The following is a 24,919-nucleotide window of genomic DNA, read 5'->3' on the forward strand; positions in this document are numbered from 1 at the left end:
ATATTCACATAATCTCCTTTTTGACACCTGGGGAGTGTTGGCCTGGAGCTTTAGTTGCGGTTGGTTTTGCTACCTGATTTCCTTATTTACTTTCTCCCCCTGATTTAATTTGATGTTGCCGCAATGTAAAAAAGGTTTAGATACTGGGAGAGAGGTGGAAAGAGAAATGTGTATTTGGTGTAAGACATTTGTGTGCACATCTGAGCTGTTGATTTAATGAGATGACATTGGGGTCTGCAAATTGAATGAGAAGGGAGACAGAAGGGATTTACAAACTGGCTGGATAATTAGAGATTTGTTTAACTGTCACCGGGATTCCATTTCATATATTTCTTTTATAATTAAAATTATTTTGCCACTGGGTTAAAACCTAACATCCTAGATGTTACACAGAAGCATATTTTTGTGATTGAGTTGTTCTGAAAATCCTTTGAAACACAAGCTTTACCAAAGAAATAATAAGATACAGACACAATAAATATAGAGGGACAAACTCAAGGTGGTTGATTAACAAGTAAAGATTACTGAAGTGTGCAGTGAAATGTTGGGTAATCCAGGGACAAGGTTTATTGGTGGAAATTTAAAACGCAAAGTATTTTAAAATAAATAAAACCCAACTTTGATTAGTGTGTGCACTTCTGGTAACAGAATACATAACCTTGAAAAAATATTGGAGTCTTTTTTGAGGTACAATGGTTTAGCACAGATTTTTCATTTCAAATTAGTGTTTACCCTCCATCAGAGAAAACTCCCAGATGTTTTTTCCATTAGGCTGTGTATTTAACTAGAAGCCATAATTGCAGAACACTTTGCAATGCACAATGAACTATTTCTTATATGTATGACCCCTGTATTAATATTAATAACTATCCTTCATTAAGAGTTTATCTTGTGCCCAGCCTTGTGCTAAGCATGTCACAAATTCATTTAATCCTCAGGAAAACCATATGAGTATTATGATTTTCTATTTTACAAATTAGGAGATTACTACCAAGTGAAATTAATAAATACCTTGCTTCGGGTTGTGGAGAGGCAGAGCTAGAATCCTGGTCCATTCTATTCTGTTTGATTTCAAAGTCTGTGCCCCTGATTGCTGTACTCCCCCTCTGGGTTCTGAATGGGAGTTGTCTGCTCAGCTTTGCCCTGCATGTTAACAGCATGGTTGGGTGGGAAAAACCCCTAGCCACTGTTCTCACTAGGAACCAGCACCTCAGTTTCATGCTCTATAAAGTGGAATTGTGATTCCTATTGCTTTCAGGGTTGTTGTGAGTCTCACATGAAGCAATGCATCAGAAAACTGTGAATTTTAGAGTCATATAAATATAATTGTCAATTGTGTAATTTTATTATGACAGTAAAATTAATCCATTGATCCTCACAGATTCTTTGGATATAGTTATTATTCCCATTTTCTAAGGAAGCAGAGTGTATGGCCAACTTATATAGTTTAAAAACTAGGAATATATTTAAGAGTAAAAACTGTGTCCATCTTCTTTCCTTTTATCTGCAGCTTAAATAGGAAGGCTTATGCCTCTCTGGAGATGTAGGGTTTTATTTAATTGAAAAGCTACTTGGCATCCAGAAAGCATTATTTCCTTTGCTGAAAACATATAAAAGCTCTAGTCATTGGAAGAACTTTAAGTGTCCACCATTACATAACCCATCCTTTTTCTCACCCCCCCATTCTCTCTCTCTCTCTCTCTCTCTCTCTCTCTCTCTCTCTCTCTCTCTGGTACTGGGGATTGAATTCAGGGACACTCAACTACTGAGCTACATCCCCAGGCCTATTTTGTATTTTATTTAGAGACGGAGTCTCATTGAGTTGCTTAGTACCTCACTTTTTGCTGAGGCTGGCTTTGAACTCATGATCTTTTTGCCTCAGTCTACCAAGCCTCTGGCATTGCAAGAATTCACTACTGTGCCTGGCCTCATAATCTCTTCATAGAGAAAATTTGGGACTTTTTTCCCCCCTAAAAGGTATATTTATTTATTCTGAGATGTCAAATGACTCAGTTATTGAAGCTGGAGGAGAGCCATTTAGGATAGTGGATGCCATACTGACAGATAAATAATAGATGAAACACCTAGAACAATTTCTCTTAGCATGTGTAGACTTAAGAAAAACTTTTATTCCCAGAGTCTTGAGTGAGCTGCTAAGGGAGGAAAAGACTCGAATACAAGTAAAATAAAATAAGGAAGAATAGGATACATGTGATTAGATGGGGGCAGGGGCATGGACCACATTCTACTTGGGAGATGAAAGAGACCTCATGAAAATATTGGGACACTGGGAAAGAAGAGTGGTCCAGCTTGACTAGAGTGTTGGGTTACTGTAGGGAAGGGGTGGAAACGGAGGCGGAAAGGCAAATAGTTCAGGTGATGTTTCAGACAGCATTCAATATAGGCCCCTAAGGAAGACTGAAAGAGGAGTTGGTCCCTAGAATCATCTTATGTTCCATGTCTACTTCAGATTCTTACGTGGGTATAGGGGAGAAAGGAATCTCTCCTTCCTGCCTTTGAAGGTTCCAGTCTTTAAGTCTGCTGAAACAAGCTGTCAATAGGCAGATTAACAGGAGAAAAAGCATACACATTTATTTAATTTGTGCACGTGCATAAGAACCATGCGAAAATATAAAACTCAAAGAAGGGCCAGATGGTTGGGGCTTCAATGCCCTCTTGGTAGAGGAGAGTAGAGAGGTGGTTGTAGGCAATTTTAGAGGGGGGGATGGTTTAAGGGGGAAATGATTGGCTTCAGAGAACAGACGATAGTTTGTAAATGATTTGCATGGGAAGTGGAAGAAAAGCAAGGGTTTGTGACAAGGTCTGTCTAGGTGTAGTGACATTCCTGTTTTCCTTCTTGTGATGTAAATTTAATCTTCCCTGGTTAATGAGATTTCAGGGAGGAAGTCCAAGACAGTTGAGTTTCTTTTGGAAGACATTCCTTCAGTCAGATTGGGGAACAAGAGAGAGAGAGAGAGAGAGAGAGAGAGAGAGAGAGAGAGAGACTGATTGACTCTCCTGTGCTTGGGGTGGGGGTGGGGAATGAAGGTGAGAGAGACCTTGATTCTGAGGCAGCTTCTAAGGCCTTCCAATTTTCTTTAATTCAGAGTGCTCAGCACACTTTGGAACATTGCTTTCTGAGCCCCAACAAAGGGTTAAAATAAGCCCATAACTTTAGTGGGGATTCCTTGTACAAAGTGAGTATGTTCTTAGCTGACTTCTTTGTTGTATTTTCCCCCTCCATTTATTATATCTGCCCTGTCCCAGCACTCAGCATGAGAGCTGTGGGTGTGTGATAAGGCATTCCTTGCTCAATCCACTTGATATCTCTTAATATTGACTGCACAAACCTGTAGGGACTGGAATGGATCAGTCAAAATCACTCACTTCAAAAACCAGGTAGGAGTTTCCTTATTGATACTCAACCCTGGCTGCACATTAGAATCATTTAGAGAAGTGTTAAAAATTCTGATTCCTTGCCCCCACCTAAAAATACTTGAATTAGAAACCCTGAGGTTGGAACTAGATATTGGTATTTTAGAGAGTTCCTCTAGCAATTCTAATGGATAATGAACGTTAGGTACCTCTGCTTAGATAATTTCTCCTTAGGAGACATAAAAATTCAATAGGTAAGGAGTTTTTTGGATATCTTTTCCTGAGTTCAGGGTAAAATTCAAAGTGTGATTTCTCAGTCTTAAGTTCTCATCCTAGAGTTATCTAGAATAACAGCCAGTATCCTTGCTACAGGGAATGATGGAGGTAGCACGTTTGTCTAACCTAGGGATCCAGGCAGGCTAATTTTTGAGATTGACTACTGCTTTTTGTTCCTAAACATTGTCTTAACCAGTCATTGACTTCAGAATCTATAATGTAATCAGTACTTCCTTCTACCAACACATAAAGTTGATCATGCAAGTAGGGTTGTTGAGCCCTACTAATTGAAAGAGATTTTTCTGTTACTTAGTGTAACACGACTTCATTTAAACTAAAAGTCTTAGGTTGTTTTTTTTTTTTCCTTCAACTTCCTGTTAAAAGTTATATTTCTCTCTCTCTACACTTTCTCATGCAGGGAATTGAAACCGGGAAGCTACCCCTTGGCACTGGTAGACACCAAGAAAACAGGAATTGTGACATTTTCTCTGGCTAGCTAAATCTAGTATATATATATATATATATATATATTCAATAAATACTTGTTTATTGATTAAACTGAATTATAAAAAACAAAACAAAAAACCTTCTACTACTAAGCCATGCAGGCAGAGTCCACAAAGACAACTTCCTGGCCAAAACCCAGCTGATCACTGTAGTATGATCTTAGAAAAATTAACCCATCCAGAAAGTCAGTGTGCAGAGGCCAGAAACCCAGCTCTGCTAAGGCTGTGGCTGCTGCAGAGACTACCACAGAGTAGGATTAGGTTGTAGACAGAAGTGACCATAGTCTTGAGCTTTCTCAAAGGCAGAGGGCTGTCAAAGTCCACAGTCTGTCAAAGTGGCACCAGGCAAAAAGCTGGGGAAGAGAAGCTCAGGTGGATCCTTAGTTCAGCTTCAGATGCCACGGGTCACAAAGCTGGCCAAGCTGTTCTGGAAGGGACTGCTCCAATTCACTATATTATAGTGTGCTGGGGGTTAAAAAACAAAAACAGGGCAGGGAGAGAAATGGGTGGTAACAAATGTCACACCTGTCACTACCAGGCCCATCACATCTTGAGCATACTCTAGTATATATTTATCTCCTGGCTTTTGTTTCTATAAATTGTAACTACTTCTGTATGACCAGCAGAGAGACAGACTCACTGCTTCTCCCCAGTTTTGGCCAAACCACATTAAATTCATTTTTCCTTTTTACATCATTTGCTTATATGTGGGCGGCTGCTGAATCCAGCCAGCCAGGATCCAAGCAGATTCCCTAGCTTAGTTGCCAGTAACATTAGTACTTCTCAACATAATGCCAGACTCTTCTCCCATAGGGCCCCTCTGGTTTAAGCTTCCCAAAATAAGAAGTCTGGCTTCTAAGATCTTGATGTTTTTACCTTGAATTATCTTGATAATTCCTTCAAGCATTTCCTTCTGGCTACAGATTTTCCTTAAACTGAGAAATACAGACCCCAAATATAGAACATCATTTATGTACATATTGCTCCCTGAAGCTATAAAAGGAAGGGAATACTCTTTACCAACACCAGTGAAGAATGGGAAGAATCTGGTCCAAAGTAACAAATTATTTTGGCTTCACAATTGTCATATGGGAAGTTACCTTGATGTAATGGTAGCCTGAATGTACATGATCAGGAAAGCTATCCTGGAATAAAGACTACATTTCCCAGACCCACTTGCAGCCAGGTGTGACCATATCATTAAGTACTAGCCAATGAGATATAAATAGAAGTGATGTGTCATTTTTTTAAAATCATAAACCTCAAAAGAAAAGTATCCTCTTTTTTTCCCCCCCATTTTGCTGATTGGAATAAAAAATCACCTGGGCCATGTGTTTGACAGCAACTTTCATATGAGAAATATGTTTCTATCTTGTTTAATCAGTGTTATTTGGGGTTTCTGTGAATTCACACAAGTGAATTCACACACTGACTCTACCTAGTCCCTCAGTCTTAAATACCATGACAAAAATGTTTGGTAGGTACTTCGCTCTGGGAAGGGGAGTCAGAAAGAAAACCTGACTTGCAATGTAATGATTTCATTACCCCAACCTTTTTCTTGCAAGTAGTCTGATTTAGTCTGGAGGAGTAGCTCAGAGGTAGTGTGTGTATTTAGCTGAGCATCTTTGAGGTCCTGGTTTCCATCTACAGCCCCAAAAAGAAAAAAAAAGTAGTCTTATTTGAGAAGGCCAGTTGGCCAAGTAGCAATGACCACAAGAAACCCAAACCCAAACCTTCCAGAGTAGTTACAGGTGCAACAGGTCAGCCTTGGGTGTGCTGAACTTTAGCTAAGAAGGAGAGTTCACCACCTGAGAAATAAACTGTATTCCACTGAGAAGAATGAAATGATAGCCATACTCTCAGTATTCTAAAAAGAAGATGGCCCTGTGCTTCATGTACAATGTACTGGTTATCATTTACTTAAAATAAGATATTACTTATGTCTACATATTCTAAGTGTCTCCCAGAAAAAAGGGTTAGATTTTAACATTTCATGCATTAGTTGCTTTGCTAAAATCATAAATTCAAAGGAAAGAGAGAGATATGAAAGGTATTAAAATTTAGGGAGCACTCTGGTTAGGACGGCAAGTTCCACCCATTTCTTTTTGGTTTGGTCACCATTTGTCTCTGTGAGTTCCCTAAGCAATGATCCTTCTGGATGTCCACGGAGAGATTTTAATCTATATTTCATAAGGTTCATTTCATTTTTTCTCATCCTCTGAGAAGACAGTCTAGAATATAGCATATTTAGGAAAGAAAGTAATGAACTGTCAGGAAGGGCAGATTAGAAGCAATTCATTGGCTAGTCAGTATCTTCAGCCATGTTCTTGTCAAGTGGGCAAACAGTCCTGCCTTTCAGTTCTTCTTAGGCTTTTATGTATCACCCTCAGGGTAACACAGTCTCTCAAGTTACTTGGGGCATCTAATCCATTCACATTAGTTGATGACCCACTTGATATATGTATATATTTTCCCCTCTGGAGCTGCCTGTCTTGTTTTGATCCTAGTGCAAACTCAAACATTTTAAGAGCACAAGGCTTAACAACACAAGATGCTGAGTTACACAAAATGTGGTTAATTCCACATAGAACTATATTTGGTGACCTAATATGGAGTTTTGAAATACTATTTTAGCACAAAAATGTAAATGTCCTTATAAATGTCATATCTTTCTCAAGTGCTTTGGTTGACTCATTGTTCAATGAAAAGCCTTAATTACATTTCTGTTAATCATTAGCAACTTCAGTGCAGGCTGACTGGGGATCTTGGTCTCAGAGCTTTCTGAGTGCTGATTTGATGACATGGCCCATAGACACTGGGAGATAAACATGTACCGCCAGGAGATAGGATGATGGATTTGCTTATTTATTTGGGACTATATCAATCTTCAGGGAAGGATTTAATTTTTTTTTTTTTACAAAAAAAAACCTTCTGAGGTCAAAGAATCTTTTTATTATAGGTCACTGAAGTTCTCTTAGGTTTGGTGGGACTCCCAAGTCATCCTGGTGGGCTTCCAATGCCAGCCTCTCCCCCAAAATGCTACCCTCCATTCAGGAAATATGGTTTTGGTCCTTTCCTCTGCATCCTCTAAGAGTGGGGTGCAGGTTCTGAGAAAGAAAATGGGGACCAGTGGGCTGTGAAGGAAAGGAGGATAAGGTTTAGGGCCAAAGGAAGAATGAATCAAGAAAAAAGCCTGCTTACCCTATGGGTCCACAAGATGCTCGTGGCGGTGGGAGCTGTGTAGTCAACAGCCAGGCAGAACACTCTGAGAAAATTGTGGACATCAGGTTCTACCAGGGATAGGCCCTAAGGGGCGAAGGCAAAAAGCTGAATTTTGCCCATTTAGCTAATTTAGTGCCCCCTAGGAGGGTCTGCTTAAAGTAGATAGGGAGTAGCAGTTCAAAAAGCTCACATTGATTGAATTTATACTAATTGCCCTAAAGGCTACATCTACCTTGCCTCATTTAATTCTCACAAATTAGTTTTCAAGGTAGCTCTTACTATCTCTACTTTTCCAAGAAAGATTGGGAAGTTAAGTACCTTGACTGAAGTTAGACAGTGATGAGATGTAGATTCATTAGTACACCAATTCATTCATTTACTCTGTATCTGGGTCCACAACTTTTGTGTGCAGAGGAACATGTAGGCTCTATTTTCCATAGTTTAGGACCTCTCATTGATGATCTATGGCTCAGGGTGGCAACTGAGTTGCAGAAGTAGAAATATGGATATTCTCTTTTTTTAAAAAATTAATTAACCTTTTTAAAATTTCATATATGACAATAGTAGAATGCATTACATTCATAATTATCCATTCACAGTACAATTTTTCATAACTCCGTATATAAAGTATGTTCACAGCAAATTATGCCATTATACATGAGCTCTCTTATTGTTTTTTTTGCATTACAATTCTTAATACACCTTTATATCACAATTTTTCATATCTCTGTTTGTATATAAGGTATGACAACAGTGGAATGCATTACAATCCTTATTACACATATACAGCACAATTTTTCTTTATCTTTGTATATAAAGTATGTTCACACCAATTTATGCCATTATACATGTATTCTTTTTCTTTTTGCATTACAATTCTAAATACACATATATACCACAATTTTTCATATCTCTGTTTGTATATAAGGTTTGGTGGCACCAAATTCAAATCTTCATACATGTATTTTGTATAATGATGACCATCACATTCCACCATCGTTGCTAATCCCCTTCCCCCTCCCTTTCCCTCCCACCCCTCTTCCCTATCTAGAAATAATCTAATCCTCCCATGCTCTCCTTCCCTACCCTACTTTTGAGTCACCCCCACTTATAACAGAGAAAACATTCATTTGTTTTTTTTGGGATTGACTAACTTCATTTAGCATTATCTTCTCTAATGCCATCCATTTACCTGCAAATGGAGATATGGATGTTCTCTACCTCCAGGCAGCTTAGCAGGCCCTGGGCCCCTGGCCTCCTGGTCTGCTTTCCTCCATATTCCATATAAGTATTACTATTTTCTCTCTGTGCCACCATTTGAAAAAGATTTAGAAATGCTACTGTGAACTGATTTTTTTGGGGGGAGGGTACTAGGAATTGAACTCGGGAGTATTTTAACAATGAGCTATATATACCCCAGCCCTTTTAATTTTTTATTATGAGATAGGGTCTTTCCAAGTCTTGCTGAGGCTGGCCTTGAAGTTGTGTTCCTCCTGCCTTAGCTTCCCAAGTAGCTGGGATTATAGTCTGCTACCTTTCCTGGCCTAATCTTGCTCTTGAGATCCTCCTTGATTGGTAAAAGGAGTGTGGGTAGAGTGGATGATGATACCTGTCTTAGTTTTCTTCAGTTTTTAAAAAATATTTATTTTTTAGTTGTAGTTGGACACAATATTTTATTTATTTTTATGTGGTGCTGAGGATCGAACCCAGGGTGCTAAGTGAGCCTGCTACTGCTGAGCCACAATCCCAGCCCTTGTTTTAGTTTTTTGAACAGATGTGAATTTTATTTTAAAATGCTATGAACACATTTCAATGTACATATTAATGGGGTTCAGTGTGATATTTCCATATATCATACAGCATGCACTCATAAAAACCCTATCCCATGCCCACCTCCCTTGACCTCCCTATACCCTTCCCAATTTCTAGTAACCACAATTGTAAAATAGGGTCAACTAAGTTTTAGCTTCTATATGTGAGAGGGAACATATGGCACACTTATCTGTGGTTGGCTAATCACTTAGCATTCTTTCCAGTTTCAATTGTCTCTTTCAAGTTAGTTCATTGCCTTCCACATAAGTTCTTGGGTTTGAAGATTCCCTGTTCCCCTTCTTCACTCTGGTTGTCTCCCAGCATGTAGGCATGTGGTCTTTTGGGCTTGTGTTTTCTGGATCTTTGCTGACTATGGTTGAAGGGTATCCATCTTCTTATCTCTGGACGAGTATCTGTCCTCACTGAATCCTTAGCTGGTGTTACTGGTCTGTCTGGTTATGGGTCAAATGCTGGCATCAGGAGTTGCTGACTGTGGGCCTTGATTTTGCTCCAATCTCAAGGTCCCTGCCCTTGGGGCTCTTGTCTTCCTTATCCTTGACCTCCTCAGTCCTTCTTTCCTCTTTCCATATCTGTGCTCCCACCAGGGCACTTGGGAACTTCTAAACTGCTTGCACATCCTGCATCCTGCATCAGCCACGGAAACTCATCAGTGCCAGTTCAGAAGGTCTCTCTAGATTCCTTCTTGGAGTTCTCTGAGGCTCTGTCAATGGAAGCCCCTGCCTTGGGCCCTACCCTTTGGAGGGCATCCTTCTAGTGCTCCTCTGGCTGCACCAACCAGCAAGGAATTCATAGTAGGAAAGAGATGCCAAGAGGATGTGCTCTTTCTCTAGCTCATACTTTGGGTGCCCAAGTGTCACACCCCAGTTGTTCCAGGGCAGTGGGAAGGATGCTGAAGGCCCAAGAGTGATGATGTGCAAGGCATGATTTATAGTGGAAAGCCTATGGAGATCAGGGACTGCTACAAGAAGAGCTCAGTGGTGACAATTTAAACCAGCAGCACCTCCATCCCTTCTGGAACCTAACCAAGCAACACCTCCATCCCTCACACTGCTACCTCAGACAAGAATGCCTCCATTCCTCATGGCGCTTTGTCTAGTGGCATCTGGCTGGATGAGTGACTTGCACAGTGCCCTTGATTCTGTTCCAGTCACCACCTGAGAGAGGGGTTTTATATGTTAGTCTATAGAAGCAGTGACATCATCAGCATCAGCTTGCTTAATTGGCTTGCATGATCAGCATCCCGAGGAGCAACTGTCATGGTGTCTATGCAAGACAGTAACTTTCTACAGATGACACTAACTTGCCCTCATTCCCTGTGTGTGTAAGAGAAAGCCAGTGTCCTTCAGGATAATATGTATCTGGATATTCTGGCCCAGGCTTGCTCTTATTGTTCCCTTAATTTGGCTAGTTTTTTGGGAACAAAAAGAGAGCATTCAGGGACATGGTATTTTATTCCCTGCCTTTTAAGGGAGGATACACCAGAACTTTGAAATTCCTGGCAAACAACCTGAGTCTGCCTCCAGAGCCTTGTGTCTCTTCTCCCAGACCATGAGTGTACATATACCTGGCCCAAAGAGACTCAAAGGGAAGCATTTTTGGAGGGTCTGTGGACATGTGGGCAGCCCTCATTGTAGTGCAGAATTGAGACAGGAGTAGCAAGAACACGAGTTAGGCCAACAACCTCCAGGTGACCTCTTCCCCAGGTTCCACAGCTGCTCTCCCCCTGCCAAGGTGCACCTCTGGCAGTCTGCCAAATTGGTTGGGCTGCTGTGCCGGGCATGGGGCTTCCTGAAAAACTTGCCATGTTCCCTCCCCTGTATTCAGGAAAGCCATCTTCCCATGCTGGTGTTCCCTTGTTTCTCTCCATATTGGCCTCAGCATGCCCTCTACTTGCCCTGGAGCTTTTGCTCTGGTTCTGGATGTGATGATGGAAGAGGTTGGGGGAGGAGGGAGGCACCAGGATGTGTCTAACTTCTTGTTCCTCCAAAACTTCTTAACTACTTCTCAGAGTGATTTATTCTTTCCTGTGGCTCCACAGACAGATCTCAAAATGTTTTTTTTTAAATTTTGTATATATTTTCAGTTGTTGATGGACCTTTATTTTATTCATTTACTTGTATGCGGTGCTGAGAATCGAACCATCCCACTAAAGGGTAGATGCATGGTGATCCCCCAGGCCACCAAATTCATAGAATATGAAAATATTTTTATAGATCAATTAATTTATCAACCATCATGGTATGCCAATTGTATTCTAGTTATTACCAGGTACTTGAACGCAGATTTATGTTAAAGGCCACACTTTTTCTCTAAAGCTGTGTCACCCCTCCATGTTAGGTCTATTGCAATTCCCAGTTGTTATTTTTTCACAAGTCTCTTCTATAAAGCTATTTCCTTTTAAGCTTTCTATTTTTTATCCCCCTGATGCATTTCTTTATCTGATTATTATATCTGTCCTTGTTCTGATTGCTGGTTTATTCTCACACTGGGTCATGGCTTTTATGGACCAAAGATCCTGAATTATCTGAAAGGACCCACCACACCCTGGCTAACCAAGTCTGTGGTTTCCAGGCCCTTTCATGACACAGTTGGCATTGGACTAGCTCTTTGTCAAAGGCCAATAAATTACATATTTCCATAGTCCAAGTCATTCTGAAGATAGATGACTGCCAAACTTTCAATTCCAGTTCAGACCACTTGTCTGAGCACCAGGCTCAGAAGCCGCTCCGATTTGGCTAATCCCTACTTAATCTTTAGGACCCTGTGTAGGACCATGTCCTCCAGGAAACAATTTGGATAGCCCTGCCTGGTGAATTAGGCAGCTTTTTCTTGCTGTGAACAAAACATCCAATAAGAACAACTTAGAAGAAGAAAAGTTTGTAATGGTCCCATGGTTTCAGAGGTCTCAGCAACTCCATTGCTCTAGGCCTGCAGTGAGGCAGAACATCATGGTGGAAGGGTATGGTGGAGGACAGCTGCTCACCTTAAGACATCCAGGAAGCAGAGAAAGTGAGAGAGGAGCCAGGGACAAAATATAATCTCCAAGGGCATGCCTTCTGTCCCCTACTTCCTGTGGTTATGCCCCACCTTTGAACATTCCTGCATTAACAGCTGAGCTTTTTGTGGGTTCACCTGAGGATAATTTGGATGCCCCAAGGATAGCAGGGAGGTTAAGAGGTAGGATAAAGGTAGTCTAGACAGAGTAACTAGTATAAAGTGATGGACTTTTCTGGGCAGGGGTGATTCTGAGAGCCCTTGGCAGGGAGGATCAGGTTTAGGGGGCCCCTTCCTAGCCTGGCCCCTGGATAATTTTGGTGCACCTATCTGTGCTGCCATGGTATTCTGTAGCAGAACAGATTTATCTGTGCTCTCTGGTGTTCTCTGCCTTCCTGTAACACAGCTGACCTGTGGCTTTCGTCCCAGTAGCATCACCTTACCTGGAAGCTGCTTAGAAACCCACATGCTCAGCACCCAAGCCCAGTGAATCTGAAACTGAGGTCAGGACCCAACCATATGTGTTTTAACAAACCCTCTAGGGAGTTCTGGTTTTAACCAGTATTTGAGAACCACTCTGTAGAGAAATGATCTCATCTGTTAGATTATAAGCTTCTCAAAGGTAAGGATGAGCCTGGCTCACTTTTGTGTGCCCAGGATCTAGATCTAGATACTCTGTGCCTTGCGCATGATGGATAAAGCTGTGTATTTGCTGCCTTTGGGATGGTTTTAGGACCAGAGACCTAGGAATGGTTAATTCTGACCCCCAAAATAACTGCCCTCACCCTGACACATAAAGTTTTTGAAAAAAGTGATAGATTAATGGGAACAAAGAACCTCTTTGTTAATAGAGTGCCCACTGAAACCCAAGAGGAGGTTTGGTGAAGTGTGGTGTAGCTCATGCAGTTTTTGGTTTGGGGGCCTATGTGATATCTTCTCAGTACCCCCAAATGCAGACCATGGATCACACTGCCCTCTGGCTGCTGCATAGAGGAAGGACATTGAGGAAAGAGAAGTTACGTGTCAGTCTGAGAATGTAACATGTCATATAGTTGCAAGGAAGGATGTGTAGAAAAGAGAGGAGAGGCTGCTTTTCACCCTAAGCCATCTTTCCTACCCAGCAACATGGGTTCAAAGAGAATAGTAAAGAGTGGTACTAATGAGAATAGGAGTTAACACGTAAGGGCTACTTATTATGTGCTAGGAACTGTTCTAAATGGAGCACAATGATTCATCTACCAACTTTTCAGGTGAGAAAACTGAAACATGGAGAAGACATTGTTGAGGTAACAAAAGCGGTAAGTGGATGGTCAGGCAGTTGGGGCCCAAAGCCTGATCCCATAACTACTACTCTAATATGCTTCTCCACAAAAGGCGTAGGAGGCCTGGTTGCTGTTTGGAGGCAAGTGGCTGGGAATGTGTCAGGAATAGAGAAGGTACAAATTCACACAGTGAGAGAATGATTTCTGAGCCTTGTGGGGTCCTTGATCTCCCTCTCCACCTCAGTTCTTGGCATAGAAGAGAGTAAGGATGACTGTTGTGCCCTTGGGGGCAGCCAGGCTCCTGAGCACACAAAGGCAGAGCAGGCCCAGAGAGGATCAGAGCTTAGGGTTCTTGCTTTAAGGCACAGTTACTGTTCCTTCCTTCCCAAATAACAGAATATCCCAAGAATGTCTTCTGGCTGTACTAATCAGGCTAGAAAATCCATCTCTCCTGTGGGAGATGGGCAGAGGTAGCCTTGGCCTGAGGGAACCATGCTGCCTGCCAGCCCTGTGTCCTTCCCTTAACCATGGTGGAGGGGGGGTGGGGAAAAAGAGGAGTTGGGAAGAAGGGATGTTGGTAAAGGGTCTCAGCAGCAGAAGCAGGATGAGGTGTAAGGTTAATGCCTGAGTAAACTGGGAAATAAATTAGGATGAAATTGGGCATGTTAGAACTTCTCTTAAAAAGTGAAAAACAGTGTATTGGATAGATATTTTAAATCAACAAGTTAATGCTGTCATGATAGGTTTTCTGCAAGTTTCTTAATAGCATAAATTCACACATGTGCATGTGTGTGTGTGTACACACACACACACACACACACACACACACATTCTTTTCAGTAAAACCACCAGTTTTGGCATTTCTTTTTGCAGTAAAGGTGAATGATTTTCCCTCAGATTGATCAGATTGAAAGAGAATTAATTTTAATTCACTTATTGACATCCCATCTGAAATGTGGTAGGATATGGAAAACAGAGTTTATTATATACATCTATATAAACATGTTTTATATATATTATGCTAGGCCAGCGCTCTACCGCTGAGCCACAATCCCAGCCCCATTATATATATTATGTACATCTTTTATTTCTGACTATCCTAGAGTGTAGCAGATTGACTGCAATTTTTCTTCTTCTTTTACAAATAAGGAAATGGCCTCAAGGAGCTAAGCGGCTGTCCACGGGTGATCAGTCAGCTGTCAGAGGCAGGATTAGGTCTCAATTCTCTTCTTGTTGTCCTGGCCAGAATGTGTGCTCTTGGGCATTCATGCAGCACAGTCTTCCCTTGTGCTTTGGAGGCAAGTGACCTATTTCTAAGTAGGCTCATCACAGAGAGGCCCTTAATGGATTTGCCTCACTTTTAAAAAGAGGAAATGATTTCTTCTCCCAAGATACACATATAATGGGTGAAATTATTATTTCATTAGCATAATTCGCCTTTCACTTTGGTGTGCAGGGTACTTAACGGCACCAGCTTCTACTGAAAAAAATCACTTGGAGTGGCGAATATCTCCCTGGGGCAGGGGGCGAGGTGGAGCCAGGAGGTACCTTCAGAGATCGCTCCTTTCTGCTGCTTGTAGCTGTGGAAGCCCAGACTGCACATCCAGAGAAACATCCCCTAGGTGTGGTAGGTGCATTAGTTCAGGGAGCCTGGGTTTTCTTTACAACCTCCTTTACAAACTGTCGGAAGCATAGGGAATCTATTTTGGATTTCAGTGACTGAATGGCAGTCAGGACCAGGTAAACCAGATTAACTAGAATTTACTTGAAGGGAGAGAAAATGGAGGCTGGAACTTCTGTTCATTAGTAGAAGTGAATGATGAAGAATCAGTAGCAGTCCTCATGTAATATGAGCAGACCTTGGGCTAAGGACAGAGCTAAGTTCAGGGAGTTGCTGGTTGGGAAGCTATCCAGATGCCAATATGTAAATGAGAACATTCTGGAAATATAGTGCAGATGAACTCAGTCTTCCAGATGATGTCTTCCATAACTGGCTAAATATAAATTAATTCTCCTCCCACTAAAGTAGGAAATGTGCTAGTGTTGAAATTAAAGACATGTTCCTCTCTACCATGTTTGAGTATCTTTACAACATACATGAACATGTAAGTTGCGTGTTCTGGCTGTCTGTACCATCGACCCTGAGACGAGTTTCTATGGAGAATTGTAGGAAGTTGGTATTTGTAGTGATTGGATATTTTGAAACAGTAATACAACATGATACTTTTTGTTGAGAATAAGTGCTTTATCTTTTTTGCTCAGATCTTTACATGGTTCAGTTTCTTTCTGAGATATTTTCTGGTTCTAAAGACCATAGTTATTAATCCCTCGTTACTGAATATAGAAAAGTATAAAATTTCATTAATAAAAACCAGTTTTTCTCTTTACTTCCATAATAAATGTTGAACAAATATTTAAGGAATTTTGGGTTAGAGGGTCACCAAGTCATTCACTGCTCACATGTCAGGGTGAATATAGGTTGACCTGCCCTTCCAGCTAGAAGTGTAGGTTTGAATGGAGAAGCATGGATTGATTTTACTGATGTTATATAGAGAGAAATGGCAAGAATTAGGGGCAAACCCAATGAAGAAAAGACAAAGGAAAAGTCACACTGCATTGAATTGCATTTGGCCCAACAGGTTGCCCGAGAGATATGGCCACAGTGGTAAACCGGGCAAGTGGCACTCTGGAGGCTTTCAGGACCTGAAAAGGGGTCAGAATCAGGTCCAATGATGGAATATTTGGGTTGTTTCCAGTTCAGATCAATAAAGATTATTCTGAATTTTTCCCTGACAGTAAGGAGAGCCAATACATATATGTTGCATGGAAGAAAGAATCAATTAAGGGAGAGAAAGTTTAAAAAAAAAAAGTCAGCGCTTTATACTCAGCTGAAGCTGGGATCTAACAGGAGATGTGAAAAAATGAGGAAAAGAGAAGCATAAACAGAAGAACCTCTCGCTGAGCTAAAGAGCTAACTTAGGGAGCAACTATTTATTTGAGGTGATTCTCTGCTATAGAATCATGTAACCTCCTTGGAGAGAATGTAGACAAACACAAAGCCTAATGATTACCGATACATTATTTCCCTGTGTTGAACATGGGAATTATTATTTGAGGTGGAATTCCACATTTTTTCTTTTGCCCTTTACAGATCATTAAATGCATTTTCAAGTCAAGAAAATTCTCGAAGGCTTTCACAATCTGGGATTGTTTGCAGAGCAAGAACTCGGCTCTTATATTTGCAACTTAATGATACATCTGTATAAAGCCCAGAATTTTTGTATAAAACAGGTGTGAGTTCAGTATATATTTTCCTGCTCCGTTAAGCATCTACCTTTCCCTTGAAATCACTCCCCATCTTATATAGCACAAAGACACTGAAGTGGTCATTTATTTTAAATTAACTTAGTGCTGGGCTGGAAAACACAGCTCCCAGATGATGGTGAAATTATTCCAACAAGGTTGCCTTTGGGACTGTTAACCATAAAGTGATCTTTATAGGCCAGTGTTTTTCACGCTAAGCTGCTGTGACTACATGAAAGGTAAATGTCTGGCACCAGGCAAAGGGGATGTTTGACCAATAGGCTTTATGGCCCGTACTTCTTAAAAGTCCATTTTGTTTTTTCTTTTCCCTTTTATTTGCACTTGGGACATGTGGAAAACAGACGCTTTGAGCAGAGAAAACATTCAAAGGTCTCTCTGTTCCAGGAGCAAAATATAAACAAATAGGCTGATCATCAGTTCCCAGAATTTCCCATTCATTTCTTTCATTGCAGTTGCCTGATCTCACTATAGGAGTAGGATCTGTCTCCCATTTGGGGATCCTCTTTAGCAGAATGAATGAGCAGATGGGGAAAGTTATCTTTTCTGACCCTGATGGATCTGTGTATTGCTTCTCAAATGCCATAACCCAGTTCCTTTGCTTCCTTCCAGAATAGTCTCAGTGAAGGGTTTGTCTCTTTGAGATGTGGCTTTTGTTCATTATGGATGGGTTTGCTCCTTTTTTATCAGTCTTCTCCCAGAATTCCCTACCTCCTGGTTCCCAATTCTTAGTCCAGCCAAATAACACTGGGCATGAATAGCTAAAGACAAGGGGTAAACTTCATGTTCTCATCTATGTAGCTATCCCTCCTTTTAATGTGGGCGATGTTTCACTGAGGCTGCAGTGCTTGACTTTGGGTGTACATTAAGTTTCTGGTGGCAACTTTAAAACTCCGGACACCCAGGCTGCCCTCAAGACAAATTACACCAAGGTTTAGGGTGGGAACTAGACATTAATATCTTTCAAAGCTTCATAGGCAACTCATAGCCAAAGTTGAGAACTAGTGTACTGAGTGTTTGAGTGGTTTTGATACTTCCTTGGTGTGTGCTAGTGGGAAGGTGTATTGACTGGTTCTGTTTTTATTTCCTTGAAATAAATCAAACCTGGAAAGACACTGGGTCTGAAATTACCTCCAGAGGTATTTCTGACACCTGGATATTGAGAATCTCTGCTCTTAAAGAAACTTCTGTCTTAAAAGGGCTACAGATCTTTAGAATGAGAGAGCCAACAGTTTTTTCATTGCTCAATGAATAACTTAAAGCTATAGTTATAAGTTACCAGGAATTATAAGGTATTGATCAGAAGTCACTTCATAAAGTACCATTTATTTATTTGTGTATGTATTAAATTATTATAATTTGTTACAGGTATATTTTATTTGTATTGATACCCTGGGAATACCGAAAGACAAAGTGAGATGCTGCAGCTGAAGGTAAAACCTTTCCCTTGTTTATCTGCTCAGCAGTAAATTCATTTATGATCCATACCCTCTCCTCCAGAAACAAAATCAACAAAACCCCACACCCAAATTTTCCCCAGGAAATACAATTCCAAACTTAGAAAGTTGTTTCACTTAGGTACCTCAGACACACTTGAGTGCAGCCATATCATTGTTATTATTTTTCTATTGTGAGTGGATTAGATATTCTGCCATTTGAAAAGCCAATTTCTGTGGAAGGCATGTGGTGGCTTTGGTTATTAAAACTATCACAGTAAATCCTTAAAGTCCTTGACTTCCAGAAGGTAGAACATGACTTACTGGCCAAGTTTCAGGATAAGCACGGATTAGTTCCTCAATCTGGGTACCTCCTCACTCATCAGTGTTATCACTGTGGCATGTCCAAACATCAACAAAGAAACACCTAATGTTCCATGAGTTAGCATATGAGCTCACTACCCTTTTTCCTCTAAAGAGGAAATCTCAGCCTCAAAGAATTTTAGAGATGCAACCTCTCAAATCTAAGAATGGTAAAAAGATCCTATCCCTTGTGCCAGTGATGGACCATTGGTGGTGGTTATATGGATGTCCTGTTGAGGAGAGTGAGACAATAGCTGGGCTTAGCAGGAGGAGCCCCCAACTCTCCCTATCAATAATGATGTCTGCAGTGGGTGTGTGAGAGGAGGGCTGTGAGGGATGATGATGGGTTAGTATGTGCTGTACCTTATCTTGCATAACTCCTTCACCTTGCAATAGTGGTTCTCAGTATGGTTGTATACAGGAATCATTTGGGGCATAAAGAATCTCCATGTTTAGGCCATACCTAGGCCAATTAAATCAGGATATTTGTGTGTAGAACCAAGTTATTTCCCTTGTGCAACTGATGCTGAGAACCACTTCCTTAAGGAAATCTTAAGGACCTTGAGAGGCAATGAATTGCCCAATAGCATATAGTTGTAATGGAGGATGTCTGCCAGGTTTCATAATTCCCATCTACTTTTCTGTTTGCCATACTATTTTGTCTCCATTATGCATCTTCATAGAAATGCACACTAATTATAGCTGACTCTTAGTATCCATGGGGAATTGTTTCCAGGATCCCTCACAGTATAAAAATTTGCAGATGTTCAAGTACCCTATATGAAAGGGTATAATATTTTTATATACTCTATGCATATCCTCCCATATGTTTTAAATAATATGTAGATTACTAGATACCTAGTACAATGTAAATGAAATGTAATTGTTATTTGTATTGATTAGTGAATAATGACAATAAAAAAGTCTATGCATGTTCATATGGGCACAATTTCCCCCCCCCCAATACTTTTGATGCAAGATTGGTTGAATCTGTGGAGGTAGAACTCATGGATATGGAAGGCTGACTATATTTGTTGACTGTTATAATAGTGATTCCCAGCATTTGATTTTCTAGATCCAATGAATTACAAGTATTCCTACTCTAAAAATTACAGTTTGAAAAAATATGTAGAACTTGTTTTTATTTATTTACTATTTTTTAAAGATGTGGTCTGGTTACATTACCCAGAATGTTCTCATGAGCTTATGTAATCCTCCTGCCTATCGAGTAGCTGGGACTATGTTCACATACCACTGCATCAAGCTATAGAACTTGTTTTGATGAGTGAAATACAAATTTATTTAGAATTTGGGGAGACTTTTTGACCTTTTGTATTTTCCCAGTGGATAATGCCCTCTCAGTTAATGCCTTTGTTGGTAGTGGGCACCACTGATTTAGACCTAAGGGGTACAGGAAGCAGAGTGGCTATGACAAGCCCAGAACTTTGCCAGGACTAATTAAAAGGCTCAGTAAATTGCCTGAAGAAAATCTTTGATACTTAGTCTTGCTGGCCTGTCTGCTGTTGTTGACATCCATAGGAATTACATTCTTTCAGGACACATGTAGCTCAATATAATCTAACTCCTTGGATATCAGAAAAGGCCATTCTTAAGTTTGATTCAGGGAGGATGCTGTAAGGCCTCAGCCTAGAGGTGTTCTGAGCTTCTTTTAGGTCATTATAAGCCACCCAATAGTAGAGTGTGGCAGTTTGTGAGGTGGTTGGTCATGGTTCTTTCTTGTGCTTCTGTAAATGCTCATTCAGACAACTCCATTTAATTTATAGCTGGGAAAACTGTGTCAGTCATTTTCCCTCAGGGAACCCAATTTCCTAATCTTTACAAAAGTGAGATTAATGTCCCTTCTAATTCTAAGGAACTATCCTTAGTAGGATGGGAACATTGGGCCTTGAAATGTGTAAAGTGACTTTCTTAAGACCATTCCTAACCATGAGAAACTATTGGATAGAATTAGGCCTCTTGTGTTATTTCTATTAATTAAAGACCTTGGGCTGCATGAAAATTTGTCAGGCTTCCCTACAATTCCTTACACCTTTCCTTAGACCTGTACTCTAGGACTTCTTAAGAATGCTCTGAAGAATGACCCTAGTTCAGAAACCTACACACATTGGAAAATTCCAAAGGCACATTCTTCCCATGACTAGATAAAGGGCCCATTGTGGTCTCTTCCCTATAGGTCTGCAGTGGAGCAGGAGCTACGGAACAAGTTCTTTAATTCTATAAACCATGTATTTATGGACCACCTACTTAACTATATCACAAAACTTTGGAGATACAAACACAAATTAGAAGGAGTTTCTGTCTTTGCTGCTTGACTTAAAAGGGAGACCATCACTTACACATACAATGATTGTAAAGCAGGCTGATGATTGAGGTGGTTGGGGTTCATATGACTGATTGGCCAATTGAGTTTCTATCTCCAGAAACCTTGCCTTCTGCTACGACAAAGCGAACAAAAGGCTGAATACATGCTTTCCTGGTCTCCTTTGGGTGAAAGTGGCCACATGAGAATTCTTGCTAATGAGACACAAGAGGCATGGGGATGGTTTCTGGGAAATTTTTATTTTTTTTCTTGATAAAAAGGAAGAGAAAGTCATCATTAATGCTACTTATTTCCATGCTTCTTGTCTTAAATATGGATGTGGTATCTAGAGGTTCAACTCCTCTTCTTTGTAACCATGAGGCGACAAGAACGTGGACAAGGCCAAGACCCTTGCAGAGACATTAAGCCCAACATACTCCATCCACTAAACCAACCCCAGTGGTGGGCTACCTCCAGATGTCTTGTAATAGGTAGAAATTAAATCTTGATTCGTTCTGCCACTATAAGTTAAAATTTCTGTTACTTGCAGTTTCATGCATTCCCAACAAACACAATGTGGGAGGAAGTTTCTGTTCTCAGAGACAACAGTTAGAAGACATTGTTTTAGGGCAGGAACTGGGGAGTCAGGCCTAAGTTTGCTGCTTATGAACTATGAGATCCTGGGCAAGTCATTTTCTGCATTTGTAAAAGGGGGATAAAATGATCAATCTCACAGAGTGATGTAAGGATTAAATAAGTCCCAAAAGTACTTAGTATCATGTCTGGCTCAGGGATAATGCCTAGCTGGTAGGTCTTATGATTAGTGTCCTTCCTGAACTCTTAGATAAACTCTTGTGGAGAACCTAGATATTTTTTATAGATATGACAAAGCTCAGTGGTCACTCTATAGGAAGTTTTGTTGGATAAGTGACTTAGCAACTAATGAACAAGAATCTCTAAACAGAGGTCAATCCCATGCATGATATGGGAATCAGGTCATGAGTGGGTCTTTGTAGTGGATGTTACTGTGCTCCACCCATATCTTCCTTTTTCAGGGCTGAGTACTCCTTCCTCAGTTGCTGGGAATGTTGGCAGCTAATAGATCTCGGATGAGTTCTTTTCTGAAAATTGTCCTCAGGAGAACAGAAACACCTCACCCAAGACTATACCCCTCTCTCAAGAACAACCTGCATCCAATGACCAATCAACAGGGTTACAAAGGGCAGACCCCTACCTTGGTTTTAGAGATGTCTGTGTCTTTCCAACTTCAAAGATCCCATGGGTTCCATGGAGGCCTCTGTTATGACTGTATTCAGTTGCTCTCCCTGGGTACTCCTGCTTCTTTCTCTCCCCTAGAGTGTTGATTCTGAAAGTGCTCCCTGTTAATCTTGTTGCAGGCAGATTTCCTTATTTCCAAGGAAAAGAGTGCAACTGTGAATGCAGAAACTTGGCTGGTTGTAGCAGCATCCTTGAGAATAAGGGACCACCTGGACTTTAGTAGCTCCCTCTAGGAAGTCCCTGGCTTGCATGCATGCATGTGTGTATTTGTGCCTGTGCACATGTATTATTTCTTCTATCCAAGATGCATTTGTTCATTAATTCATTCATGTCATTCAGCAAATATTTATCAAATGCTTATATGTGTCAAGCCCCATGGCAGGCTCTGCCCTCTTGAAGCTTACAGACTAGTTGGGAAGATGTCAATTAAGCAGGCACACACGATTGGATACAATTGTGACAAGTCTTATGAAGGACAGGGGTATGGTAGATTGATCTTGTAGTAGCAATGGGCAATGGGGGTGGGGAGAGTTTTTCCCAAGGATATGATGTCCCAGCTGGGAGCTGAGGGATCAGCAGGACTTAACTGGGTCAAGGGTGAGGGAAGAACATTCCAATAGAGGGACACTATATTCAATGGCCCTGTAGTTGGAAGGAGGTGAGCATGAGGAACTAAAAGGAGGCAAGGTGGCCAGCATGAAGAAGTGAGTGAGGGCTGTGTAGAGGGGCCCTGATCCCCTCTTCTGATGTTTTTCCATGTGGAGGAAACTTCATTTGCAATAGCCATAGTTGGGGCCTCTTTCACCCTCTCATTCACTCACCTTCCTTGGGGTAGAGTATGAGTGGTATGTATAGTGGGCAGATATAGCTCAATGTCTTCCTTTTTTTCAGGGGAAGGAACTGCCTGCAGGGAGCTTGAGATTCCTCTGGCCCTGCAGGGAGAGCTCTGTGCATGGGGAAAGTAGCCCCCTGGAGCAGCATGCCTTTCCAAGGACAGGAAAGTCTGGCTAACTCTGGGGCCCAGATCATGTAAGCACACCAGTGCACAGATTCAAGCTACATCCCTCCCACCTGCCGTGATCTCTAAGCAGATCATAGTTACCATCTACTTAGTCCTTTATCCTATTTCTCCATTGGTCAGAACTTGAGTGGGAAAAGGGTACTATTTGTGGGGCCTTCAAAGATCCCAAGAAATATAAGTTGAAACTATAGAGATGATCAGGGGTTCAAACCATTCAGTGTCACTCAACGTTCATCAAGAGGTCTGGATTTCATCCTGACAGCAAGGGAAGTCCTTGAAGGGGTTTATAAGCAGAGGAAAGATCTGATCAGATTTGCATTTCAAGAAGATTCTTCTTGATGCTTCATGAAGTAGAGGATGGAGGATTTAGAATCCTTGGAGGAACTTACCCTGTCTTTAGGCTCCGCACAAATCTCAGGTCTTTGTTTCAGGAGATCCAGAGCAGAAAGAGCTACCACAGGGTCCTGGCTCAGAGAGAGAGGAAGTCAGAAACAGCTCTTTCTCCTTAGGTCTCACGGAGGGCCAGCAGCTGGGGGTCCCTCCACCAGTGTCATGGTAGGCTGAAATTATACTCAGAAACACAGGGCTTACAGTGAACAATGATCTGATACATTTAGTTATTGATATGGAAAAAGAAAAGGTAAAACTCAGTTTCAGGGGGAAAATGCAGTTTGGATGACAGAAAATAGATTGGCAATGGTTCTTTCATTTCTACCTGGTATCTATCTCTGGATTTATCAGTGAAATAGGAGAAGTATTTGCAGAAGATCAGAAAGGAAAGTGGAGAAGGCTGAAATGTGGCTGTGTGCTTATCTGGAAAAGGGAGTAGGAAATAATGGTCAATTTTGATCAAGGCTTAAAGGAAACAAACAGGGAACAGATAAAGAGCAACAGGGAGGACCTACCCTAAATAAGGGGTCAGGGAAAGAGATTTGTAAGCAGAAGCCCGAGAGATAAGAAGATGTGAGCCAGCAAGTTAATTGTGGTGAGGGGTGAGTAGAGAAAGGGAAGGATTAGGTGACCCAGAACTTAAGAAAGGAGCCAGAGTAGTGCTAGATGAGTTGACCTGAAGGGGCAGATTATAACAAACCAAAAAGAAACCTGGGAACATATTGGAGCAACAATGATTTAGCCAGAGAAGAAAGAGGATTCTAAAGGGAGACTGCATTTGAACCTGGTCTTCAAGCTTGGGAAACGATTCTTCAGCTAACAAGGGGATGAATTACATCTCAGAGGCAAGCTTTGCTTGTTTCAGCATAGAGAAGTGTGAAAAAACATGATTTGGGATGGCCATATTCTTCAGGGGGAAAAATACTAACACCATGGCTTCTGGCTCCAGTTATATTCCCTCATTTCATGTTTTCTTTCCCATGTGTTTGTCTATGGGGAGGATGTGTCTGGGTGTTTTCACTGAAAATAAAAAGCTCAGGTAGTTTTATTTACTGCTCATGCTATGAAAGGCCCTTAGTATTTGAGCCAGGTTTGGCAGAATGCAACCAGAACTATCCCCCAAATATTTATTTCCGGAGTCTGTTTATTTTACATGGATTTAAAGAGACACATTGCACTGGTACAGAGATGAGCTCATATTTGGAAGTGGATCCAAGTAGCAGAATGTTCAGAGGATCACACTGACTCAACCATGCCAGGAAGTCAGGACCTGGACCATAAGGAAAATTTGGGAACAAGAACAACTGAATAAATCAGATCAG

General features: G+C 41.0%; 1 long non-coding RNA gene across 1 annotated transcript in view; it reads left to right on the top strand.

Moving 5' to 3' along the window:
• The window catches only part of LOC120892715 (uncharacterized), a 142,027-nt gene that overhangs the window by 95,769 nt on the left and 21,339 nt on the right, over nt 1-24,919 (top strand). The window contains exon 2 of the long non-coding RNA XR_005737483.2: nt 18,158-18,222. This is a non-coding gene — a long non-coding RNA (uncharacterized LOC120892715). The remainder of the gene's footprint in view (nt 1-18,157; nt 18,223-24,919) is intronic.

This window comes from Ictidomys tridecemlineatus, chromosome 7 (genome assembly GCF_052094955.1).
Source record: "Ictidomys tridecemlineatus isolate mIctTri1 chromosome 7, mIctTri1.hap1, whole genome shotgun sequence".
Lineage (NCBI taxonomy): Eukaryota > Metazoa > Chordata > Mammalia > Rodentia > Sciuridae > Ictidomys > Ictidomys tridecemlineatus.